We start from the raw sequence: 17,601 nt of genomic DNA on the forward strand, positions 1-17,601 counted from the left end.
TGTTGATCTATTCAATTGAGAAGTCTTCAGATTATTATGTAACTATTCAAGTTCTAAGCGTATTCCTATTGATCAATTTTATTATTAAAACTCTACTGATTCCAGCCTAACTCCATCCGGTTAGCCACCGCCCAACCACTAGAATTGGTAGAACCAGACAAGTACTCACCCACCCATAATTGAATGCCTTTCTTAACTTTTGCTTTAGAATACAGATACGCACACACTCCTCTTTAAACTTTAATTTATAAAACAATCCATTGACAAACAATTATTGGTTACAGATGTCATAACTCAAAATTTCCATTGAATCCTTGCTTCTCACAACTCAGTATCACTTTGGACTCTCCGTTGAGACTAGCAGGTCAGCAATGTGATCCAGTTAACAGATTACAATAATTTTCTCGTTATCATACATATATATATCTTCCTTCCACGAACGACATACGCATGGGTGTCCTAAGCACCGCGAGCCCGTCAGGATCCTCCTTAGGTATCCTGGCACTTCAGTCAGGGACCGCTTTGTCGGCCCTCGCCCATCGTACCGGAAGCACACCATTTTACACCATACCCAGGCTGGTCAAGACCTAGGCAGGTTTTTGCTGCGTGAGCCGTCCTTTGAACACTCCCCGCCACCAGCTGTTGCAACCAAATTTTCCTTAGAAAAACACATATACCAAATACTCCCTCCAGCATTCTAGCGTAAGACAGTCCTTTAAGAAAATAGGGTTTCTATACAAGTTTTCAGTTTTGATTTTCTTTTGAATACTATGAGTATATCTTAATTCCGTATCCCAAGACTTCTAGATCACAGGTCTGGATTCTCAAGCAGAATTCCTCGAATTCTGAATTCTTGATCCTCATATCAAATTCAAAGGTCTCAACTTAGTTTTAGATTCGGTGGGTGATTTGAGTATAGATTACTGAACTGGTCACATCGTCTTTTCTTGAAACTGACGAAGGAGTTACGTCTTGGTCATAGTCTGATTCAGGGTTTGAGTCTGGAAAGGTTCTCCCTGAACTATCTTTCTCGAAGAATAATATTTCAATTACTACTTTAATGAATTTCATTCATTGAGTATTTTGCTTAATTGAATTCAAAACTAGTCACGAATTCCTATGAGGAATAAATTAATCATTTATCTAAAATTTCAACTTTGATAGTTTTTTTGAATTTTCTCATTACCATCCTAGAGAATATGAAACGGTATAATTTTCCTTCACTGAGTATTTACTTATTCATTTTCCAATATTCATGGGATTTAAACATAGGATTAAAGAGAACTCTTGTTTTGATACAAAAATTCTATATGCATCTATTTATGCATAAAATCCAACTTCTATGGAAATAACACTTTTATATAAAAGAAAAATCCTTTTATGCATCTATTTATGCATAAAAAATCAATTTTGATGAAAGTAACACTTTTATAATAAAAAAATTCTTTTATGCATCATTTTACGCATAAAAATCAATATTGGTGAAAGCAACACTTTTATATTAAAAAAAATCTTTTATGCATAAAAATCAATATTGATGAAAGTAACACTTTTATTATAAAAAAAATTCTTTTATGCATCTATTTATGCATAAAAATCAATATTGATGAAAGTAACACTTTTATAATAAAAAAATTCTTTTATGTATCATTTTATGCATAAAAATCAATATTGATGAAAGTAACACTTTTATAATAAAAAAATTCTTTTATGCATCATTTTATGCATAAAAATCAATATTGATGAAAGTAACTCTTTTATAATAAAAACAATTATCCAATATGCATTTTTCTACGTATAGAATTTAAATCTAATGAAAATCACTCTTTTATAAAAAAAAATCAATATGCATCTTTCTATGCATAGAATTTAAATCTAATGAAAATCACTCTTTTATAAAAAAAATAATAATCAATATGCATCTTTCTATGCATAGAATTCAATTTTAATGGATATAACACTTTTATAATAAAAATATTTCTACTATGCATTTTTCTATGCCTAGAATGAAAATAACACTTTTAGAATACACAAACGATGGGGATTACTCTTTTTGAATAATAAAAGATAAAACTTATTTCACAAAATTTAAATTTTTTTTTTCCATAACCTCCTTTGTATGGCTGACCATTTTTCAATTTTTCCTAACCTTAAATTACTTAAAAATTATCCCCAAATGGTTTAAAGCCTTCTAAACTAATCAAATTCCACTTTTAAAAGAGAAACAATATGAAAAGTTTAATTCTAACAATTTGATTACTTAACTAGGATAAAGAAATGCTGAATTTAAGAATGAAGAGAGGGGGAAAGTCTTTCCAACAAGGCATAGCACTAATTTATCATTTTAAAGATAACAAAAATTAGAAAACCATTAAAAGAATAAAGAAAAAGTAGGATTTCCTACTTACATGAATTTCTGGGAGCTTTCCTTTGGCTTGATGGTTTGAGGGATCTACTCTTGTTTGCAATAAGAGTGGCCACCAATTCTTTAGAAGAGGGAATAGTCAAAAACTAATGAATTATTAAGAAATTCACAGTTTTTGGCTCTAGGGAGGAGTAGAGTAACAGTGCATAAAACACTATTAAGCTTCAACAAAGGGGGAGGCTTCTATTTATAGGAAAAAGTGAGCTTCTAGCCAAGCAAATTGATTCTAGAATTTTCCACATCAGTTTGGTCAATCTTTGACCATTTTTGGGTCAATTTAGCTTACTTTTTGGAACTAGACTTGAATTAGGAGAGAGGAGAGATGAAATATCTCAATTTTTGAAAATTTAAAACTCCACCACACATGTGAAATAGGCGCCTCCTTCATGACTGGGGGAATCCCCAGTCCGAGGTGTCAAAAATTCATTTTTTAAGTATTTCCTTTGGTCTTTAGTCCACTCTTCATCTTATGTGAGTATTTACTCATTTTTGGGGGGATTTTTTTATTTCTTCTATTTATCTCCTCCACACATTTGGATGAATCTGATTGGCCCCTCAAAACCTTAATTTAAAATTTTTAGAAAATGTGGACCCCTAGGATAAGGCCTTTTGAACAGATTAATATTGATTTCTAATGCACCTTCTGAAAATCTTTTTGAACTTATGTTTCAAGGGAAATTATTTTAATAAGAAGAGATATTTTTCCATCCAAAAATATCTAAAATTTGAATAATCTCTCTCTAGAATATTTTCTCTCTCTAAGCCAAAATAGGTAGAAACAAGATCTTTTATATATTTGAAGAGGGATTTGATTACAGGGGAAGATACTGGACATATTGAGAGGTTGGGGAGGAATCTTACATTTCTGTTGAGGGCATCTACTACCACATTTTCTTTGCCTGGGTGTGGTACTTGATTTCAAAATCAAATTCCTGCAGGGTCTGCATCCATCTTCTTTGGCACATGTTGAGATCCTTCTGAGTGAGAATCCACTTTAAGCTCTAATGATCTATCATCAAAGTGAATCTTTGACCCAGTAGGTAATGTCTCCACAACTTCAAGGCATAGACTATTGAAAGTAGCTCCAGGTCATGGTGGACAACATAATTTCTCTCATGCGTTTTGAGTTTTTGGGATTCATAGGCCACTGCATGACCTTCCTGCATGAGCGCACCTCCCAGGGCAAAACCACTGGAATCGGTTACTACCTCAAAGGGTAAATAGAAATTTGGTAGCTTCAGAACGAGATTGGTTTACCAAGGCGGTCTTTAGCTTATCAAAAGCACTCTGACACCTGGCAGACCATTGAAACGGGGTATTCTTCTGAAGAAGATTAGTCAGGGGGAAGTTATGAGAGCATACTTAGGTATAAAAATTCTATACCATACAGTTAATCCCAAGAATCCCCTGACTTCTTTCATTGTCTTTGGTTCAGGCCAATCTATGACTGCTCTTGGACTTTTGCGGAATCTGGAGAAATTCTGTCTTTGGATACCAGAAAGCCCAAGTATTCAACATGGTCGGCAGAGAAAGTGCATTTGCTCTTTTTTTCAAAGAGTTGATACTTTCTTAGAATCTCAAGAACTTTACGGGCGTGAGCTTCATGGTGAGCTGCATTCTTTGAGTAAATCAGAATATCATCAAAGAAAACAAGAACAAAATCATCCAAGTATTCTCTGAGAATGTCCTGCATTAGGTGATTGAATGTAGCTGGGGCATTTGTCAATCCAAATGGCATGACTATAAATTCATAGTGCCTAGCGAGTATTGATGGTTGTCTTCGGGATATCTTGTTCATTAATCCTGATCTAGTAATACCCTGATTTGAGATCTATCACGCTTTTTTTCCCATCAAAGAGGCACATCCGTTGCGTCTTTCCCATAGAACAAGAATTATCTCGTGAGTGACTTACTTCAACTATCGTTACTTTGAACAGAATTGAACTTTATTATATGACCACCGATCCAGCCTAGCCCCATCCAATCCCATGGGTTAGCCAACCACCCAAACACTGTCTTGATGAGATCTTTTTATAAAAATTTGGTTATGTTTTGTCTCGGGTACCAGGGAGAAAAGAGTTCCCAAGCCCCCTAGCCGGTACTCATGCAAAAATTAAATAGACACACCACTTACACACCCAATAGGAAATTGCCTTTTCTCAGATTCAACTATTTCCAAACAGCATTGCAAGAAAACCACAGTGTTTTCATCATAATCCTCAGTATTCCAGCTCCAGGGTCCAAGTTCAAACTTTTCCAATTTCCAACCATAAAATCCAAATTCCAGTCATACCTTCCTCAGCGTACCTATGGCATCATCGGCAACCAGAGCATCCACCAGCTAGTTAGTTCCTCTAGGCTCACCTAGTACTTCACTCAGAGGCCATTTCATGATTCCTAACCCATAGTACTAGGAGTATAATCTCATTTTTTTATAAAATTTATATGGACTCTCCGTTTGAAGATCAGCTAGATCAACCAACAAGATCCATTTACCAAAAGGCGCCATGGACTCATTCGTTGAAGACCAGTAAGGTCAACCAACCAGATCCATGCCCGTATTCAGAAAACAACTCCAACTCAATGTTCCATTTCTTCCTCAACACACAGCATGGGTATCCTGGGTGACTCAGAGCCCAAGCACCGTATGGTCAGCACCCAGGCTCCTTCGCAGGTGACCTAGAGCTTCACTCATATGCCGCTTCCTTGGCCCCTCATCAATCATACCGGAAGCTTAGCATTCTAACCAAACCGAGGCTGGTCAAGACCTTAGCCAACCTTGCCACGCGAGAGACGTCCTTCTTTGACTCTCCGTTTGGCTGTTGCAACATTTTCCACTTAGGTCCACGACCTCGTTTCATAAGATAGTCAAAATGCTTCCCGAGCATTCTTGACATAAAACAATCTTTAAAAACAGGTTTCACATGCAAATACAGTTTCCAAGCAAAATTCCTATCTTTCCGTATCATTCCTCATCATTTCTCTTTAGATGCTCTCTTAATGATCCACCAGGGTGAGTCATCCCCATATACATTCCACACATCACTCCACATCACTCCACATCATTTGGCACATTCCAAACATCACTACACATCATTCCACATCCTTCCACACATCACTCCAATTTCTACAAACAAGATGGTCTCTTTTTGCTTTGAGTGAATCAGGTTTGATTAATTAACTTTCCTTGATCTAGTTATCATAAGTTTTGTTCCACAATCAACCAGGTTAAGAGTATAGTTACTCTACTTTTCATACTGACATAACTCTCTAAGTCTCGACCATTACTTGGCTTAGTTAAAGACAACTTTATTCTCGACTTAATTCAATTAAGTCTAAAGTTCCGTTCACTTTTGGATCCTTGATCCTTTAAAATATTCCAAAATCCTTTTTCAGGGAATCTAGGAATAAGTTAGTCCAAGTATTTACATTTCATCCAACTAAGCATGTTTGTGGTTTTTTTCTAGGAAAGCCTTTTCCCGTTCTTCAGAGTGTACTTAAGATTCTATTTCTCAAGAATCTAGATGTATACTTCATAATTCCAAAAGTTAAATATGTTCGTGATTCCTTTTTCTAATTATAAATTTCTCTATGTTTTCTCGATGCAGCCTTATGAATATTTTCACATTCTTTTCTCTATTTTTCCAAAATAAAATATCATGAAAATCCCTCTTTTAGCATAAAATATTTATGCACACATATTAATTCATTTTTATCTAAATGAATTATATTCATAATCCCATTTGAAAATTAGAGAAGAATTATACATAACCTTCTCGTAATTTCTAAAATGAATAATGCTCAAAACTTCACTTTTGGCATAAAATTTACTATGCATAAATTTAAATTCATTTTCTAATGATAAAATTTTTGCCATAATTTTTCCGCATTTTCTATGAAATGAGAATGCTCAAAATTCCACTTTTAGTATAAAATTTATTATGTATAAATTCATTTTCTAATGATAAGAAATTTGGCATTGCTTTCCCACATTTTCTATGAAATGAGAATGCTCAAAATTTCACTTTTAATATAAAAATTATTTTATGCATAAACCTAAGCATAAACATAAACATTAATTCATCTAAACAACAACATAAATTAAGAAAGGCATGGTTTTAAGAGGAAACCATGAGATAAAATGCTTCCCAAGCATGTAGAGAGGTTGGGAAGAAGATTAATATCTAAAAAGAGAGTCATTGTTTAGGCTTACCCTTGGTTTGCTTGATTCTTTACCTTGCAAGAAGATATGTAGCCCTCAAGGAAAAGGCTTGGCCACCAAGAGAATAGGGTAATCTTCAAGAGAAGAAGAGGTTTAGTGAAGCACCAAAGCTTCACAATGGAGAGGCAAGGAAGAGGGAAGAAGGAATTACACTAAAATGAAAATTACACTAACATGGAAATACTCTAAGATGAAAATACAAAGGAATAGGGTTCTATTTATAGGTGAGGAAGGCCACCAACCAAGCTCAATTAGAATTTAGAGGCTTCCAGCTTCAGTTTGATCCAATTTGGACAAGTTTTAGACTAGTTATGTCCACTTTTTGATCTAGTTTGGAAGAGGAGAGATGAGAGATGAAATATCTAGCCACCTTATGATTTCTTTGAATGAAAAATGACCCCTTTGATGTGATTTCTAGGCGCCTCCTTGAAGTGGGGTTCTCTCTCTCTCTCTCTCTCTCTATCTCTCTCTCTCTCTCTCTCTCTCTCTCTCTCTCCCCTGAGGTGTCAAAATTCACATTTTTATACTACTTAAGTACCAGAACTAGTCAACTCTTCATCTTATGTAAGAATTTACTCATTTTTGGTGGTTTTTCTAATCTTTGTGTATTTTTCTTATCCAAACACTTGGATTAATCCTATAGGCCCATTAGGACACTCTTTGGACCTTAATCCATAATTTTCTAAAAATAGGTACCCCTAGGTTAAGGTGTCTAGAGTGCACATATTCAATTAATTTCTAATGCACATTGGAAAACTCTTTTTAAACTTCTCTTTCGGGGGAATTCATCTTACAATTTAAGGGTAGCTTTGTATCCAAAAATATCTCAAAAATGTATTATCTCTCTCTAGACTAAAATAGGGTCAAACAAGATCTTTTTCCATTCTGGAGGAAGGAGGGATGATTACAAGAGACTAAAGGGGAGGTTCTTACATCTTTACATCATCAAAAGTTGGAGGGAGGAATCTTACATCCTACCCCACTTAAAAAACACGAGATGTCCTCATCTCGCAAAACTGGGGGTAATCTTGGTAAAATCATCTTCTTACTCCCAGGGCGGTACTTAATTCCAAAAATCAAATTCATGACAGAGAACTAAAGATTTTAGACTTGATCATCAATGGTGGCATAAATCTATCCATCCTCTTTCTTCCTCCGCTATATTAACTATTGTGGTGGCTCTTGTTGTGCGGTATTTGGGGTGGGACTCTTTCTCTTCTTTGTCAAGTTCGTTTTTCCAACTTAACAAGACACTCAAGAATCTCAGGTGAAAAGACCACTTTATTTATAATTTAAATCCAAAAGGAGCTAAACTTTAGATCCAACTAATTTTGGGGTTCCTTAAAGTTTAGTCAACCATCTCAGAATCCTAGGATAAATATCCCTTCTATAAGAAGAAACATACAGAACTCATTATCAAAAAATAGATCATTCATATCCTTAACACAATAATGGTCCATCATGCTATTAATTTCCAATTAACATGTGAATATTTTCCCACAAGAATTTCAATTATACAGTTTCTCAATTTGTCATGCCACAATTGGGTCCACTGGGCCAAGGTCAAGTTGCGAATAATCTGTCATCAGCACGATCCATGAATCCCATAGTGATCTGCTGAAAGTCTTGATCGTCTACCAAGCTACTAACATCATCACTGGAATTCTCTTCATTTATCATTATCATGACTTATTCAACTCATCTACTTTCAACCAGAATTCAAAAAAAATCATCCTTCAATCAGAATCCAAATCAATTCATCTACTTTCAACTAGAATTCTAAAATCATATCAACCAACATTCGAAAAATCAAATCATCATCTAGGATAGCATTTTTTCTCATAGCTTCAAGGTCTTAGATTTACTCGTATATATTGTTAGTATAGAGCTACAGTTATACCCATGATATATATGGGTTTTCACGGCCCTTGGTGTTATAAGGCACATGCCATCATATCTAGGCCTTAAGCAAGTCAGGGATTCCACACAAAAGCGGTACTTCCATCTAAAAACCCAATTCCCAATTTATGAATCTCCATTTTGAATATCAACTCGTACGAATTTCAACACAAAATTACAATCTTTCACTGGTAACTCATAAAATTTTGACATTTCTTTATCAACTTCAACCAAATGCTCTGAACCAGTTGTGAGACCCCTGCCCTCTTTGCGCATCGAAATCTAGAGTGCTAGCAGCAGAAGTAACAACCTGTTGATGCTTTCCCATAGAACAAGAATTATCCTGTGACTTACTTCAACTATCATTACCTTTGAACAGAATTGAACTTTATTATAGGAATCCACCGATCTAGCCTAACCCCATCCAATCCCATGGGTTAGCCAACCTCCCAACCACTATATTGATGGGATCCTTTTATAAAAATTTGGTTATGTTTTGTCCTGGGTACTAGGGAAAAGAGTTCCTAGGCCCCCTAGCCCACACTCATGCAAACATTAAATAGACACACCACTTACACGCCCAATATGAAATTGCCTTTTCTCAACTATTTTCAAACAGCACTGCAATAAAACCACAGTGTTTCCATCATAATCCTCAGTATTCAAGTTTGAGGGTCCAAGTTCCAACTTTTCCAATTTCCAACCATAAAATCCAAATTCCAGTCATACCTTCCTTAGCGTACCTATGGCATCATCGGCAACCAGAGCATCCACTACCTAGTCAGTCCCTCTAGGCTCACCTAGTACTTCACTCAGAGGCTGTTTCATGATTCCTAACCCATAGTACCTGGGAGTATAATCTCATTTTTCCATAAAATCCATATGGACTCTCCGTTAAGATCAGCTAGATCAACCAACAAGATCCATTTACAAAAAGGCGCCATGGACTCTCTGTTATAAGATTAGCTAGATCAACCAACAAGATCCATTTACAGAAAGGCGCCATGGACTCATTCGTTGAAGACCAGCAAGGTCAACCAACCAGATCCATGCCCATATTCAGAAAACAACTCCAATTCAATGTTCCATTTCTTCCTTGATGCATGCGTGGGTATCCTGGGTGACCGAGCACCGTATGGTCAGCACCCTCTAGGCTTCTTCGCAGGTGACCTAGCGCTTCACTCATAGTCCGCTTCCTCGGCCCCTCATCCCCATTGTACCGGAAGCTCACCATTTTAGCTGAGGCTAGTCAAGACCTCAGCTGACCTTGCCATGGGAGACGTCCTTCTTCGACTCGCCGTCTGGCTGTTTTTGCAACATTATCCACTTAGGTCCACAACCTCATTCCATAAGATAGTCAAAATGCTTCCCCATCATTCTTGAAGTAAAACAATCTTTAAAAACAAGTTTCACATGCAAATACAGTTTCCAAGAAAAATTCCTATCATTTCTCTTTGGATGCTCTCTTGACAATCCACCAAGTTGAGTCATCCCATATTCCTGATTTCACATCATTCCACATCACTTCTCATCATTTCTCTTTGGATGCTCTCTTAACGCTTTGCCAGGGTGAGTCATCCCATATTCTGATTTCTCATCATTCCACATCACTCCACATCATTTCACATCATTCCACATTAATTCACATCATCCCACACATCACTCCACATCACTTCACATCATTCCACACATTCCACATCATTTCACACACTCCACATCACTCCACATCATTCCACACATTCCACACATCACTCCACATCATTCAACATTATTCCACACATCAATCCACATCACTCCACATCATTCCACACATTTCATACATCACTCCACATCATTCCACACATCACTCCACATCATTCCACATCATTCTACACATTCCACATCATTCCACACATCACTCCACATCACTCCACATCATTACACACATTCCACACATCACTCCACATCACTCCACATCATTCGACACATTCCACATCATTCCACACATCACTACACATCACTCCACATCATTTCACACACCACTCCAATTTCTACAAACAAGATGGTCTCTTTTCGCTTTGAGTGAATCAGGTTTGATTAATCAACTTTCCTTGATCTAGTTATCAGAATTTTTATTCCACAATCAACTAGGTTAAGAGTGCAATTACTCTACTTTTGATACTGACAGAACTTTCTAAGTCTCGGCCATTACTTGGCTTAGTGAAACACAACTTTATTCTCGACTTAATTCAATTAAGTCTAAAGTTCCGTTCACTTTTAGATCCTTGATCTTTTAAAAATTTCAAGAATCCTTTTCCAAGGAATCTAGGAATAAGTCCGTCCAAGTATTTACATTTCATCCAACTAAGTATGTTTCTGGTCTTTTTCTGGGAAACCCTTTTCTTGTTCAGAGTGTACTTAAGATTCTATTTCTTGAGAATCTAGACGTATACTTCATAATTCCAAAAGTTAAATATGTTCACGATTTCTCTTTCTAATTACAAATTTATCTATGTTTTCTCGATGCAGCCCTATGAATATTTTCACATTCTTTTCTCTATTTTCCCAAAATAAAATATCATGAAAATCCCTCTTTTATCATAAAATATTTATGCACACATACTAATTCATTTTTATCTAAACGAATTATATTCATAATCCCATTTGAAAATTAGAGAAGAATTGTACATAACCTTCTTGTAATTTCTAAAATGATTAATGTTCAAACCTCCACATTTGGCATAAAATTTATTATGCATAAATTTAAATTCATTTTCTAATGATAAAATTTTTGCCATAGTTTCCCCGCATTTTCTATGAAATGAGAATGCTCAAAATTCCACTTTTAGCATAAAATTTATTATGCATAAATTCATTTTTCAATGATAAACATTTTGGCATAGCTTCCCCACATTTTCTATGAAATGAGAATGCTTAAAATTTAACTTTTAATATAAAAATTACTTTATGCATAAACCTAAGCATAAACATAAACATTACTTCATTTAAACAACAACATAAATCAAGAAAGGCATGGTTTTAAGAGAAAACCATGAGATAAAATGCTTCCCAAGCATGTAGAGAGGTTGGGAAGAAGATTAATATCTAAAAAGAGAGTAAACACCATTGTTTAGGCTTACCCTTGGTTTGCTTGATTCTTTCCCTTGCAAGAAGATATGTAGCCCTCAAGAAAGAGGCTTGGCCACCAAGAGAAGAGGGTAATCTTCAAGAGAAGAAGAGGTTTAGTGAAGCACCAAAGCTTCACAATGGAGAGGCAAGGAAGAGGGAATAAGGAATTACACTAAAATAAAAATTACACTAGCATGGAAATACTCTAAGATGAAAATACAAAGGAATGGGGTTCTTTTTATAGGTGAGGGAGGCCACCAACCAAGCCCAACTAGAATCTAAAGGCTTCTAGCTTCAGTTTGATCCAATTTGGACAAGTTTTAGACTAGTTATGCCCACTTTTTGATCTAGTTTGGAAGAGGAGAGATGAGAGATGAAATATCTAGCCACCTCATGATTTTTTTTGAATAAAAAATGACCCCTTTGATGTGATTTCTAGGCGCCTCCTTGAAGTGGGGTTCTCTCTCTCCTGAGGTGTCAAAATTCATATTTTTATACTACTTTAGTACCAGTACTAGTCAACTCTTCATCTTATGTGAGAATTTACTCTTTTTTGGTGGATTTTCTTTTCTTCTTGCATGAGACTGAAGGGGAGGTTCTTACGTCTTTACATCATCAAAAGTTGGAGAGGGAGGAATCTTACATCCTACCTCACTTAAAAACACGAGATGTCCTCATCTTGCAAAACTTGGGGTAATCTCGGTAAAATCATCTTCTTACTCCGAGGGCGGTACTTAATTCCAAAAATCAAATTCATGATAGAGAACTAAAGATTTTAGACTTGATCATCAATGGTGGCATAAATCTATCCGTCCTCTTTCTTCACCCACTACATCAACTATTGTGGCAGCTCTTATTGTGCGGCTATCTGGGGTGGGACTCTTTTTCTTCTTTGTCAAGTCCGTTTTTCCAACTTAACAAGACACTCAAGAATCTCAGGTGAAAAGACCACTTTATTTATAATTTAAATCCAAAAGGAATTAAACTTTAGATCGAACTGATTCTGGGGTTCCTTAAACTTTACATGTGAATGTCTCATTTAGCATTAGCTCCTCATGCTTAACCCAATTTTGGACCTCTTTGATGATTCATGATAAGTGGGATAAGGAGTTATTATCTTGGTGGGCCTGTGACTTCTCAAGGTAGCCCTTGTCTTATTGCCGCCCTCCTTTGGAGGTACCAATGGTTTTAGTAGTAATGAGTATGTGGAAAGACTTTGGGGACCATAGGTAAATCTTTACAATTGTCCGCTGAGCAATGTTAACCCTTATCCTCTAGCTTGAATCATGAAGGAGATGAAAGGCAAGAGGCTATGTAAAATTGAGGTTTCATGCAAAGAGAGGGAAGTGCAGTTTTTGTGGTCTAATACCCAAGTTTCAATCGGTAATTACTCATCACTTGGGTATTGGTTTCTAAAATTGATCATATGGCTAGGAAGCTCTTTATATGCTCTTTCCACTCATGTAACTAATTTCTTAATCCTTTACTTCATTGATGATCAAAATTTCTCCCAAAGTTGCTAACTTTTAGGCAAATTTTGGCAGTTTTATAGTCTTGTAGTAAAATGCTCATAACTTTTCGCTTGGTTTTCAAAAGTTTTTATATAGGCACGAAGCTATCTTCAAGCTCTACGTACCTATGTAATCCTCTTTTGTACAGTCTATATGGATTTAAAATTGTAATTCTCTATGTATCTCTATTTTTATAGACTTTTGGCCATTATTTCTTTTTAATAATGATTAATTCCTCTTAATCTTTTATCAAAAAGTAAATCCCATGTATCTTATCCTCTTGTAAGTGATTGCTATATTCTTTTACTTTAAGATGTTCCGTCCAAATCGCCCAATTTGAACGGATGAACCTTACCAACATTCCTCGTATGTTTCTGTTCACATAATCCTGAGTCGGAAGATTTTCTTCCAACAAAGAATTGCCCTCTTGTTTGGAGCTGCAAGACTGACAGAAATTCTTGCTTCTCCTGAGCCTTTCATCTTTCCTTCCATGAATTATGATCTCACCTTTGATGTGTTTATCTTTATCTTAACCTAGGGAGAGAAAGGGAGGTGAGGAGGCTGTGAGGTTTCATACAAGTGTATTTTGATTCTAAGAAGTGATCGAAGTCAAAACCCCAACTTCGTGTCACATCTTTTGGTGGAGTTGAGACGGGCAGGTTTTACTTAGAATTATTCTATTTTAACCTCAAGGTCCCGCATGATTAAAGAAAAGTTATTTTGAAATAAGTAAATTTTCCTTGTTGCTACTCATCTTTTGGTGCAAGATGTTCAACATTCCGGTGTTCCAAGGATCGAAAAGAGAAGACCCACGGAGTTATCTCCATTAGTTTAATCGAGAATGCCGCTTGACGGGTTGGTCTATGAAGGAGAGGGCAGAAATACTTCCGGATTTCTTGGAGGGTGTGGCCTTAGCTTGGCATGAGGCTTTGCCAGAGGAGTCCAAGAATGATTGGGAACGGTTGACCAAAGCAATGAAGGAGAGATTTGGGACAGTGGAGTCACCAAATGCTTTACTATTGCAATTGGATCAGATTTTCCACCAAAAGGAAGGAGAGTCAATTTTTGCCTTTTCAGTGAGGTACATGAAGCCTTGTTCATCAAATATCAACAAGCTGCTTTACATGTTGTTGCTTCTTCTTTTTCACCTTCTATGGGAGATTCAAAGAGTTCTTTAGCAATGGAGCACCTTAAGATGAGCAAGTTTATCATGGCTTTGGATCCCCGCTTGCATGGAAAAGTTCTTAGCAAAGATCCCACTAATTTTAAAGAGGCTCTTCGTATTGCTTTGAAGAAGGAGGCCACTCTTCATATTGAGTCCACATTCCAATCTTCTCTGAGTGTGCCGACCCCACCACGAGTAGAGATAGCCTGAATATCTTAGGTGCAAGCTCCATCCTTGGATCATAACATTGCACAACTTATGGAAGAATTTGTTGATTTGAAGTTACACTTAGTCAACGCAAGGCCACCTAGGGTTCCACGAGTTGAGGATAAAGGTCTAGGGATAGAAGTAGTGTCACATGCTATGAATGTCAAGAGAAGGAGTACTATCACACTGAGTGTCCAAAATTGAGGAAAAGAGAGGATAAAAGTTTAGCACTTTTAAAGGAAATATGCTCAGAAGAAGAAGAGGAAACATTGATGCCATTAATGGCAAAAAGGGGTCCTAAAACTAGGAGCCAATAAGAAGAAGAACAAGAAGATAAATCTGAAGAAGAGGAGAAAAATAAGAAGAAGAAGAAGTTGTCTAGGAGAAAAATTGGACAATTTGACTTTCCTCTTGGACAAGGATCTCTTAGTTATGACCTCTTAACAGATCTTAGGGAGAAAATAACACAAATCACATTTGGGTAGCTTTTGGCACTCTCTCCAAAGCTCAGAAAGGAATGGGGTAAGCTGGCTAGCACAAGGGAACCTAAGAAAAAGAAGAGGGATAATGGGACTCCTATGGCTCAAAAGGTGGATATTGATGTAGGAGATGATGTGCCTGTGATGATTGATGTCATCATTGAGGGGCAAACAATTTCTAATGCATACATTGATGGAGGTGCGTCAATCAATGTCATGAGTGAAAAAACAATGAAAGATGCCGATTTAAAGTTGTCTTCTACTAACTCTCCCTATCGCATCAAACTTGCTGATAATACTAGGGTAAAAACCTTAGGAATTGTCAGGAATTTGGGAGCGAATGTATGTGGTATTTCTGTGCCTACAACTTTCCAGGTCATTCCTACAAAGCCTGATGCTAGGGCTTAGCCATTGATATTGGGTAGGCCATGGCTTTGCCAAGTGAAGGCAATTTAAAAGTGGGAGAGAGGTGATCTTATTCTACAAGGTGAGAATAAGAAGGTCCACTACAACATCAAGAGTTGTCACAAGAAAGTGGTAAGAGGTGAACCTTCAACTTCTGAAAGTTCAGAGTCAGTCATCCGATGAAGAGGATACAAGTGGTAGCTCCAAGGATTCCATCTCAAAAGGGGAGGTGGAGGGAGTTGCATTTGGTCTTTCTCCCTGGGAAGGGATCGAGGGGATGCTAAAGACAATGGAGCCTTGGAAGGGGAAGCTTCTTCAACCATGTTCAAGAAAGGAGATATGTGGACCTCACTAGTCTTCACCAAACAGAATGAACTTCTTCTTGATGAGTCCATAGCACGTACTGAAAGGGAGAATTACTTAAAAATGTTGGATGGATCCTAACGTTTTTGCAAATAGCTACTCACAAGTATGCCAAGTTACCCTAGTAGAGCACAAGATTGATCTCAAGCCCCAAAGTAAGCCAGTGGTACAACGGCTAAGGCATTTGGAAGTAGTGCAAGCGGAGGTGCTTAAGAATGAGGTAACTAATTTGCTTGAAGCTGGATTTATTTTTCTAATAGAGAATTCAGAGTGGATTTCCCCAGTTGTAGTCACTCCCAAAAAGGGTGGAAAATGGCGTGTGTGTGTGGACTTTTGCCCTCTGAATGCATGCACAAAGAGGGATTATTATCCTCTACCCTTTCAGGATGAGATTATGGATCAAGTTGTAGGTCATGAGTTGTATTCACTATGTGATGGATACTCTGGATACTTTCAAATCCGGATTTGTGAAGAAGATCAAAGGAAAACCTCGTTTATCACCCCTTGGGGAGTGTATGCCTATAGGGTGATGCCATTTGGCTTGACCAATGCACCAGCAACTTTTCAACGCTTCATGAGTCAGGTATTTGCACCTTACTTGGGAAAGTTTATAAGGGTCTTTTTGGATGATTTTTGCATTTATTCAAGCCACATGGATCACTTGGAAAAGCTGAGGTTGGCCTTGCAAAGTATTGATGATGCAAAAGGGTGTCTTAATCCTAGAAAATGCTGCTTGTTGGCACGAAGGAAGGTGGTTCTCTTGGGACATGTTATCTCAGAAGAAGGAATAGAGATGGATCCTGAGAAGGTGCAGGCAGTTGTGGCCCTCCCACCACCTACCAATGTAAGGGAGGTAAGGAGGATTTTGGGTAAAACAAAGTATTACCAATGCTTTGTTGACATGTTCTCTGAGAAGATGTATCCTATAAATCTGTTGACAAAGAAGAATGTTTCTTTCCAATGGGGGCCCGATCAAATTCAATCTTTTTGTTTGCTCAAGGAATGCATGAGTCAAATTCCAATTGTGTAGCCTCCTAGATGGGGGGAGGACTTTTATGTGAACCCAAGTGTCTCATCACATTCGGTGGGTGCTATACTCTTGCAAAAGGGAGAGAAAGGGCATATGCAACCAATGTATTATGCAAGCCAACAACTTGCTGATGCCGAGGAGAGGTATGGTGAAATGGAGAAAGGTGGTTTGTCTCTTGTTTTTGCAGTAAAGAAGTTCAGGTCATACTTGTTACCTCGCCCTTTTTTCTTCCTCACATCTCAACCTTCTTTACAATTCTTGGTCCGCAAACCCAATCCTGTAGGAGGGAAGTTTGCAAAGTGGATTTGTGAGCTTCAAGAATTCTCTTTCACTTTTATTATAGAAAACACCACTAGGGCCTCTCTTGTAGATTTTCTTACCGCTGAGTACAATGCATTAATTTGGGGATTAGAAGATTGCATAAAAGATGGAATTAAAGAGGTAGAGGTTAAAGGGGATTCGCAATTGGTCATCCGACAAATGAAAGGAGAATATCAGGCAAGGAGTCCTAATCTCCATGAATTGTATAAAAGGGCAATGGAATTAAAAGAAGCTTTTGAGTTTTGTAAATTTGTGCATGTTAACAGGAAGGATAATCAAAAGGCTAATGAAATGGCTACTAAAACTTTGGCTTCTTTCAAAGTAGCTATTCTTGTATTAATGGATACAGGTTGCCTGAGCTCCAAGATGTTCAACACTTTTTAGATACAGGATACTTCCCTCCTAGATTGAATCCTCAACAGAAGCAAAGGCTTACAAGGAAATCTCATCCTTACACAATTCTAGG

The sequence above is a fragment of the Cibotium barometz genome, chromosome 44 (genome assembly GCF_041138505.1).
Source record: "Cibotium barometz isolate CiBa-2024 chromosome 44, ASM4113850v1, whole genome shotgun sequence".
Taxonomy (NCBI): Eukaryota; Viridiplantae; Streptophyta; class Polypodiopsida; order Cyatheales; family Cibotiaceae; genus Cibotium; species Cibotium barometz.